This window comes from Macrobrachium rosenbergii, chromosome 23 (assembly GCF_040412425.1).
Source record: "Macrobrachium rosenbergii isolate ZJJX-2024 chromosome 23, ASM4041242v1, whole genome shotgun sequence".
In the NCBI taxonomy this organism is placed as follows: Eukaryota; Metazoa; Arthropoda; class Malacostraca; order Decapoda; family Palaemonidae; genus Macrobrachium; species Macrobrachium rosenbergii.
In genome coordinates this window covers 12,526,991-12,537,405 of record NC_089763.1, presented here as the reverse complement: position 1 = coordinate 12,537,405, position 10,415 = coordinate 12,526,991, and the positions used below count along the sequence as shown (strand labels likewise).

The 10,415-nt window shown below is 39.0% G+C and overlaps 1 protein-coding gene across 2 annotated transcripts in view; it reads left to right on the top strand.

Annotated features, from left to right (window-relative positions):
• The first annotated feature begins 3,146 nt into the window (after nucleotides 1-3,146).
• LOC136851285 (uncharacterized) overlaps nucleotides 3,147-10,415 on the top strand; it is a 21,883-nt gene continuing 14,614 nt past the window's right edge. The window contains exon 1 of one of the 2 annotated variants that reach the window (XM_067125272.1): nucleotides 3,147-3,284. The gene's annotated coding sequence lies outside the window, so the exon portion shown is untranslated. Of the gene's footprint in view, nucleotides 3,294-10,415 lie in introns of both variants that reach the window. The other variant, XM_067125274.1, reaches the window with a different exon arrangement.

The following is a 10,415-nucleotide window of genomic DNA, read 5'->3' as shown; positions in this document are numbered from 1 at the left end:
CAAATGTATGGTTTATGTATGAATGCACTGTATTTAAAAGCTCATATGTGCAACGCATTCGTATCATTCATGTGCTAATGTATGTACAAACCGTGCACATATAAGTACGTGATTATATAAAAGTGCGTGTGCGTACACAGCTAGAGGGTAGCCTGATTTGTGATTAAAATAACAGAACGTTGATAGAATACATAAAGAGTCTCGGTTCAATCTACTATGCAGGTAAGAGAGAGAGAGAGAGAGAGAGAGAGAGAGAGAGAGAGAGAGAGAGAGAGAGAATTATGTCAGGCTTTTAATCTTATTAAGTTGCATGCAGGCATCACTAAGGTCATCCTCACTGTCTTCACCATTATAAAAAGAGAAAGATTAAGATCATTAGAGGTGACTGAAAGTGAGCTCCGTGTATCAGACCAACTCGATGGGATTTCCATTCACATAAGGGAATATCGACCTCCTTGGCTAGCATATGATTTAAGAGTCCAAAGCAAAAGAAACAATATGTGTGGAATATTCAAGTTTCGATGTCTGGCTATTCACTGTCATCACTCATTGCTTTCCCGTGTTTACCTTCGGAGGGCCTCCTACTTGGAAGGTTCTAGAGGCCCTTCATTGGTTCATCTAAAGCACGGCATTTGATTCAATAATTTGTCCTTCAACGCCATAGCCGCAGCTGTGGAATAAAATTGTTTAGTGTTTTGCTAATATTTCCAGTATTTCCCATAATTCAACAAAATTCCCCGGGCAGCTTCTTGAAGAATAAGGGTACCATGGTCTTAATTGTCTTTATTCAGCTTGATACCATCAATACATGCTCCCAGGTGTCGTTCACGTGACTGGAGGAAGGTTCCTTCTGCAATAGATAGCTAGTGAAGCTCGCTTAGGATGGGCTTTTTTGGTATACTCATCACTCATATGGCGGCCTTATTAAACTATCCTTGTAACTTATTTAACAAGCAATTTGACATGCCGTTATACCGTAGTCTAATCTTGTGAGTCCATTTTTACGAACAAACTTCTTTACTTCTTCATATCTAAACATTAGTTTATGAGAGCTTAGATTTCTTGAATAATCATGATCTAACTTCACTACATTTAGTACCTGATCTGTCATATCAATTATTACTCGTAGGCTTCTTCACTACCATCAACTAGCTACTCCTCATTCAATTCTGTTATCTCACATTGCAGTTCACATCCTGTTCTCCGTCGATAAAAAAAAATTAACACTCAAGGAAACACGAAAGACTCATTTTAGACTTTCTTCTACACCGAAACCGTTGCTCTCACGGTTACCTTCTCTGATGCGAGCTCCTTTTTATCATAAGAACTTCTAATTCCTCTGGGCAAATTTGCCATTTAAACTATATATCATGAGCGCGTGTTACATTGTGTCTCAAGTGATTCTGTCCTAAACTTTTTTGTGGGTCAACATTGGCACATACGGCTTTTTCCTTTTACTCTCAAAGTCCTCACACAACTGTTAAATTAACAAGTCATTTTGGATCTACGCAACTCTTCTTTTTATGGACCTGCTCTGCTTGATACGTGTTTGTCTGTGCCCCCAAGCATGCTTAATATTCCTCCTTTCAGTCGTCCATATTGTCGGCTTTTTAGTTACTATAAATAGTTACTTATTTTTACAGTCCTTGTTATAATTTTTATGCTTATTATTTAGGTATTCACCCTTACGGATCCTCAGTTGTCCCGTTTTTCCAAATTGTAATTAACCTGTCTCTCTCGTTTTGATTTTATTTCAGCCATCATTTTTCAGGGCTCTTGCTTTTTCCTTACACACAGTTAGTACCCCAAAGCTTTCTACAATTTTGGTTCTATCGATTTGTTGACGTTTCGTCTCGTAAAAATGACCATTCACCTTCAAGAATCTGTCGCCTTCACTGACCATATCAGTCAGGCTGCTCCTTTCAGGAATCACACAAGGCTGTATTCTTCATCTCATGCCATTTTAGTAAGACATTCAGCTTCTGCAGTTCAACATCTCATTCTCCCGCCAAAACTTAAGGCCTTGACGGCTTTTCCAAAGAGTTTCTTTACCACGTCGTTTTCTTTACGAAATTCTTTCTTTTACAATCTCTGTTTCTCTTGCAGAGATGAGGCTCCTACACTAAACAAATAAAAGATGGGGCGATAGAGTTGATGAAAGGTCGAGCGATGCTGTTATAAGACGACTAGATTCCGTAGGCTGATCAAATATACGAGGCTGGTGTTTAATTTCCAATGTTGCGTCGCTCGTAAAAACCAATTCTGCGAGACGTGGTTCCTGGTTATTCCAATTCTTCTATTTGTTGGATTCCATCCGCCTTACGGTATCAGGAAGAACGAAAATTCTCAACAAACGGAGGCGAAAGAGAAGTTTGACAGGGAGCATAACTGTTTCTCAAGAATTCAAAAATTAAATGTATGGAAAGGAAAACAGACTGGAGATAATGTTACCTCCAGTTATCTCTGGCAACTTCTTTTACCGCGGGTAAGATTTGAGGGATACGTGGCTATTTCATAAACGTTCGTCTTCTGTGACAAAATGTTTCAGGCTAGTTTAAACAAGGATTTTGGGAAAACTTATAAAAGGTGGTTTTGTTTTATTCCATTTGCTATTTTGCGTATGTAGATAAATCAGATTATTGGTAATTTTTACGAAAAGGAATGAAAATTGGCCGTGAAAGTAATGGCAGCTGAGTGAAGAATACCCCAAACTTTGCCAACCTATTATGTAAATCTTATCGTGGGATCTCTGGAACTATCATCACGGAGGCTGAGGATATATATTTGTTTGCCTCACGAACAAACATAGATACTATCAATAATTAAATGTTCAGAAGAGAAAAGAAAGCACATCAGAAAATTGTTCGAAGGACCTACATCTGAAGGGTTAGAAGAACGTCACTTTGGGTAAAGTTGCAATGGAAGGGAAGGATTTTGGAGAGAGGTAGATGGGGGTAGAGGGGGTACACACAGATGATGGAGGGGACGTGGTAACTGCAGGTGAGTTCTGGAGTGAAGGAGGGATTGGGGGAGGTGGGGAAGAAGGATTGGGGCATTGTGAGGTGTGCTCGCGCGCGCGAGCGTGCGTGTGTGTATGTATGTATGTGTGTGCGTGTGTCTGTTTGTGTGTGTGTGTGTCTGGATATGGCGGGTGGGCATCAGTACATCTTAGAGTGTTACGAAGGGTGTTACTGCGCCGCTCCGGGATTAGAGTTTGTGCTTCACCTTCCCACCAACAAAAACAAGAGGAGTAATCGAAGTCATCGCCGATTGCATTTCACAGTGTGGGTTCTGTATGTCCCTTTTCGTTTCTTTTCGAATGTGATTTATTGCTACACGTTTTAAACTTCGATCCCATGAGGGATGGAAATAAGTGAGAAGGAAGTAAAGTTTGTGAATAAACTGAATGAACCTTATTTAGATGAGAATTGGTAAATCATTCCGTTACTGAAATCCAAATTGATCGTAATCAGGTATGGTGTCATGCAGTTAATCACGTGTGATTCTTGACAGAGGAAGATTTCCTCTGCTGTTTTTCTTTTTTGCTCACTTTTTTTCCTTATTTAGGTGAGGGGTCAAGTTCTCCCCAAAATGTATAAAGATGGTGAAAGTATCCCAACGACCGAAAGAAAAGGTGAAACCCGAATGCAGCTGGCGTCTTTGGCTGCCGAAGGCTTCTCAACTAACTGCTCATTTTCTTTTAACTTTTCTCTCTCTCTCTCTCTCTCTCTCTCTCTCTCTCTCTCTCTCTCTCTCTCTCTCTCTTCCAGCCGACATTTCTTGGGAAATCCTGAGTGCTTTTGGGACACAAGCGCGTCCAAGACGCCATTCCCTACTCGACGACATACACTGTTTGGCGTTCCGTAATTTTCTAGGGCTCCTGGCAATGGATGCCTTCTTTTTCCTAGGTTTGTTATATTAATAGATACTATACAAATAGCTGTGTGTTATTCATATCTTTATTTCTATTCACTCAGTAAATGTCTACCTGGTCCACGTAACGCTGAACAGGCTTGACACAGTTAGAGCTGAAGAATTACATAGACTCTCCAAACGCCAATGGCTGTCGCTGTGTCGTTGTTAATATTTCTCCTGTTTTGAAAGCCATTTCCATATTGCACTAAGATATTATCATCATTTAAATCGTTCAGTTCTTCAAATGGCTCTGGCCACATCACTTGAGCAGTACCGTAATTATAACGGTATTGTTACCCGTCGTTATGAAAATTGAGATTTTTCTAAAAATAATATTTCGCATTATCAAATACTTATATAACGAACGAAAATATTGAAGATTTTTTCGATTGCATTCAAAATAAAACATTTCCCTTCGAGGATATTGTGCTTCCATGACAAAGGCGGAAGGTATTTCCGGCTAGTTTCTACAGAACTTCTACTGTTTTCCTACAGTTGCTGCATGTCTGTTAATGAATTCAGCTCCTCCTAACAAGCTAAGTTTTTTTTATATATGTTTTGGTATATTACCTATCATGCGAATGTCATTAAACGAAAAATTTAGCTTTTCTCCTGTATTTTTGTAAATACTTACATGCATACCGGAGTGTCTAGATTACAGGAACTGAACGATCAGTAAAAATATTCAAGGAGCCCTGAAAGACTTGTACGTTTTTCATTGAATATCTTCTTAACTTAAAACTACGTGCACAATATATGTTCATATGCGTGTGTGTGTGTGTGTGTGTGTGTGTGTGCGTGTGTGTGATTATATGATAATCCACAAATACGGAATGAGTAACAAAGTCTTTGGCAATATTTTGAGCAACCTCTCAACATGCCAATCGTATTTCTTTACTGTCTCTGATATATTACCCTGTTGAACAGATTTAGCTTGTAGTCACCGAGAGACGACGCCAGTCTCTGCATTCTCGTCAAAGATTAATAAGAAAAGTTTTCACTTATGCGGTCGAAACTAGTTTTTACCGAGTGACGCAGAAAAAAAAATCGTATTAGTAATGCCGCTGGCACCGGCAACCTTCCTGTACTTGCTTTTTTTTCATTTAGCGGAGAGTCAAGTGAATCAGTCACTTTCATTATGCCATCAACTAATATATACACGCATGTATGCATGCAGGGATGTGTGCAAACATAGAACACATATGAAGATTCACCACAAGTTAGTAACATCAGAGGCCAGTTTTGATAGGATGGAAAATGGAATAATGTCAATAATCCAGAGGAATAAATAAAGAGGAAGACGCTTTGACCTGAGTGCTATCAGGCTTGGGATCTTCAGTAAGCCGTACCTGTCTGGATTTGCTGTAGAGGCAAATGCCTGAGGTAAAAGAGAGAGAGAGGGGGCGGGTGTGAGAGGAGGCGACATGCTCAGGCAAAAAATTGAGAACTTTTAAATAAAAATATTGATAGTTCTTCAAACGTCTTTCATGCTAGAAAAAGTTGAGTTTTTTGATATTCGCTAGAATATAAGGAAAAAAATTCGTTCGTTTTATTAGAACAATAAAACCCTGTCATATGCAGTTAGATAGACAGATAGATAGATAGATAGATAGATAGATAGATAGATAGATCGATGTCAGTAATGAAAAGAAATGTCATAAAATTTCTGTATCCTACGAGTGAATAACTTGGCTTCTGATAAATATTTTTCTCGAGGATCCTGATTTGTATCATCTTGAAGGCCAGCTTATCATCATAGCCATCATTACTACCCCTGACCACCATCGTTACTGAAGTCATCTGTGGAAATAAGTGCGACAGTAGCCAAAATGTAAAAGAAGAGACACATCACAGTTATCAATTTTCAGCTGATCAGATTAAGTGAATAAACTCCATCATTCTATGTAACAAAAGTTATTCCTCATGATGACAGATAGATTGCCATCATTTCTTACAATTCTGTCATTGCCCACATTTATTATTACATCCTTTTTTTTTTTTTTTATTCCCTGGTTTGCCTCGGAGGATAAGCAACTTTTAGGCCTACTCCACGGAAAGATATGCTCGATGGTCGTTCATTATAGTAATCAGCCTTAGCCTCCGAAGAGAGATGGGCTTGCCATGACCTCCAGTGATGGTCTGGTACGGAAACGGGCATCGTGACGATGGGAGCGTCTTTAATAATTTATTTTAGGATTACGGACCAAAGATAAAGATCTCTCTCTCTCTCTCTCTCTCTCTCTCTCTCTCTCTCTCTCTCTCTCTCTCTCTCTCTCTCTCCGTCAGATGCGAGTGTTCGGTACACCGACAAACTATATACCATCCTCATCCTATTGGGTAAGATATTTATATATTCAAAGACCTTCTCTTCTTGAATAATCTATTTTCGTGCTTACGCGCACTTCTGCGTGCACTGATCCAAAATGCACAGGTATACATACTGTAGACAAGAGACATAGGCTGAGATCCTTAGCATATGATAAAAACAGATCAGGGGCTGCCATTCTGCCTTCAGGTAGAAGGGAAATGTAAACCTTAATTATGACAATCTTGGACATGCCCATTTTCACCGTCACAGTGAAGCCACAAATAACTGTGGATCCCCATGTGAATATTTTCACTTGTTAAATTGTTGACAGACGAAAACAATAAGGTTACGGGCTGCCCTAAGAGCTAGAACCCCTGCTGGCATAATGCCACCTCAATCAATAAAAACAAAAGAGAGAAATAACAATGGCCTTATATGGATTACTTGTGACCGCAGCGTTGAAGTCTCCGATATCCCCAAACTTTCTCAAGCATATATTTCACTCATTGTTTTATTTATAAATATCTTATTTGTGACATTTTTTCACTCTTCGGTGCCTGGAAAGGAAGGTAGGTGGTTGGTTTACTGAAATGCCTGAAACCACGCAGATGATTACAGTTCAGTGCGTTTACTGGGAGTCTCCAAACAGACAAGATTCCTCAGATAGCCTTTACTTTCCAGAGTTTAATCCCGAAGTCTACGACATCAAAAATGGAAAACCATATGAGAAATAATGAAAACAATTTAATATTGCTAAGATGAAAAATATTTGAGCAGTCACATTGTTAATATGGAGAATTTTCTTCCCTCTCGTCCCCTTTCTACAACTAATGAAATAAACAGGAATTAAACTGTATTTATATATTATTCATTATCACTCCCTCCAACCTCCTACCCCCTACCCCGTCTCTCCTCCAACCTCACCCCGACTGCTTATGCCTTCAGCGCAATAACTTAAGAGACGATGTGAAGCCCTCATTATGAAACGTATCTCAGCGCAGTTTGGGCATCACCTCCGCCATTTAAATAACTCTATTTGCCCTCCCCCCAACCCCCTCACAACCCATGAATGGCTGGAAGGAGCTGTTTTGCTCATTCATTGCTCTCCTGTTGTTATTGTGGTCTATTTCAGTGCGCAAGAGCGGGTAAGCGAGCGTAGCAGCTGGTACAGCTTTGGATGAGTCAGCCTTCTGGAATGTTTCTGCAACACCCTCTCTCTCTCTCTCTCTCTCTCTCTCTCTCTCTCTCTCTCTCTCTCTCTCTCTCTCTCTCTCTCTCTCTCATATGCAAACTCATCCAGCTGCACAAAACGTAACAATACGAGTTAAGAAATTAAATGAGCCATACATTTTTGTTTTTCAGACTATCTCAATTCCCTTTTTGCGTCTTGTGGGTGCCCTTGTTATACATGCAGTAATCTGTCTTCGTTATTGCGGTCATTTTGAACAAAAACAAAACAAAAAATTTATCTCATTTATCAAACTCCCTACTCCTTACTTCCCTATCGTCAACGCAGAATGAGTCTAAACTTTGAGTTCAACTATCCCAATACTTTATAGCAGACAAGATGGTTTCCCTGCCGACAATTCGTCAGAGCAACATCGGCAACATAGGAGTTGATACGTAGTCATTATCAGTGAATTCCTCACATTATTCTAATTTTCGATTGGATTCTACAAATTTCCTTTTGTACCGAATATGGAAATTTTCCTTTACCCAACTACATAATAGATAGCCCTTTTTTTATCTTGAGTAACTAGTAGTTTTTGGAGGTTTGTAAATGCTTTCCGAAACAAAACCTTTCTGATAATTCTGTAGTTAGTAGTGAAAAAGGAGGGAATACGTTGTTGATATTAAGAATTCATAGATAATTGTTACTGTATTATTATTATTATTATTATTATATTATTATTATTATTATTATTATTATTATTATTATTATGTTGTTCTTGTTGTTGTTGTTTTTGTTGTTGTTGCTGTTGTTGCTATTGTTGTTGTTGTTGTTAGAGGAAATTATTCCAACTCAGACCATAGTAAAGTCGGTTTACATGTTAGCGCTGCATAGTTCATAGTTAACTTGAATTTTGCAACCGGTATGAAAGCCGTCCACCCGACCTTTTCCCATTTTACAGCGCAGGTTATTAGTCAATCTGGAAGCTGACTGTACTAAACTAGCGGACAACAAGTGGTTTCTTTCATAATTAAAAATAAAACATTTAGCTCATAACAGGATGACTGATTTATCTCTGCACCATTTCAGGGGGAACGACAAATGCCGGGGACAACTTGAGTTGTCGTAACTAGACCATCAGTTGCTCTTTATGAAACAGTGACAGACACACCTGTGCTGTCCCATTGTATGAAAGGGCTCCTTTTCCAGCGGGTTTAACACTATTGTTAAGTAGTTTTTCTTTATAAGAATATATAATGGCAAACATATATGCAGACAGAAAGAGTAAAGGCTTTTGAATCAACAATTTGAGGCCTTTCTTCTTTAGATGAAATGGAAGGTTCTTTCAATATTAACACAAAATATAACTGAAGTTTCAATGACATCTCTATGTTCTTACTTTACAAATGCTGGGCACTCATTCTTAGTGCTTTCAGAAATTAAGGAAAACTCGAGCCAGTTGAAAATCCAGTGCAATTACGTGAACTAACACGATGTTTAAATAGAGCTTACTGAAAAACGCTTTACTGTGTTCCATTCAAAATTTCTTAAGAAGCAAGATGAGAAACATTCTAGCAAATGCTCTGGAGAGCCAGAAAGTTCAGCATCAGTGCGTTGAGCGAATCAAAAGCTTTAGACGAGAATGTTCTAACAGCTTTTTGATGTCAAAGCCTCTGAGAACCATAGACTATAAACAATTTAGTTGTTCACATAATGGTTTCTGGATGATAAAAATTACAAATACGTGTATTTAATGGCCACCGTGGTTTGATTTTTCTTTATTTTATCGCCAAAACCACAGACAGCGAGATTTTTTTCACCCTAAAGGAACCAAATCTGGAAAAAGAAATAGTTAGTAATTGTAAATACTGCTAAACGACTAAGATTAAAACATTTTAAAGGCTTCCATGTATTGCCGTTATGAAAAATACTAAATAAAACATTATAACTTTCTCTGAACGCATAAACAAGAATAAATCTACACCCTTCTACATAAAAAAACTCAAACCCAGTGACTAGAAAGTTTTTTCGAGATCCCACCTAAAAGCCTCTGAGAACCAGAGACAGGAACAGAGTTTATAGTCCTTGACAAGGAGGCCTCTCAAAGCCAGAAAAAGCCTCGTACGAAAGCCTTAGAAAAACCAGTCATCTACCTCCACAACCTGTGTCTAAAATTCCAAGAGAAGGCTATGGAATGTCACTTACGATGAGATAAGAGGTTCCCATCGGGTGGCCATCCCTTAAGTTGCGACGTGTGTTTTTCTTGTGAAGTCAGCGACAACAACAACAACAGTTAAGAAGAAAAAGGATGGACGGCCGTTGCCAGCTACAAACCAAATGGTGGACTGCCAGCACATCCTTGACCCTTTGCTCGTCCTGTTGCTACCATAATCCCTCTTTCTTTCTTCATTCGTTTTCTTTTCTGGGGGGTTTTGTTTAGGGAAGGTGGGAGAGGGGAAAGGGAAGACTGAATTCATCAAATATTTTGGCAGCTGTCTTTTCCAACACTCCTCTCTCTCTCTCTCTCTCTCTCTCATACACACAGACATATGCACACACACACTTACGCGCACGCACGCGCACACACACTCTCTGAACTGCTATATACTTTTCTCCTCAGTTTTTTGTTCTTTACTCTTAGAATCAAAATTACCAGTTGAAACCTGAATATGTTTTACATTTGGAATATTTGTGCAAAGGAAGACATGCTGATTAAATCATTCCCTCAAATATACCAAAGGATTGTGACGTCAGGGCTGGTGGAGGTAGCGGATCGAAGCCGTTACTGTCATTATAAATAAGTACAGTGGTGATGAAGGCAGTGCTCGATGGTGTCACTGTTATAGTTAATAGGAACTGTGGTGGTGAAAACAGTGCTTGAATGGGCACTACTATGGATTATAAAATGCTATGGTGATGAACACAAAGTTTAGATGGCCCACTGTTATTGTTAATGAGGACACTTGAAGGCATCACTATCGTTTTTAATAAAGACTGTGACGATAAAGGTAGTACTCGAAG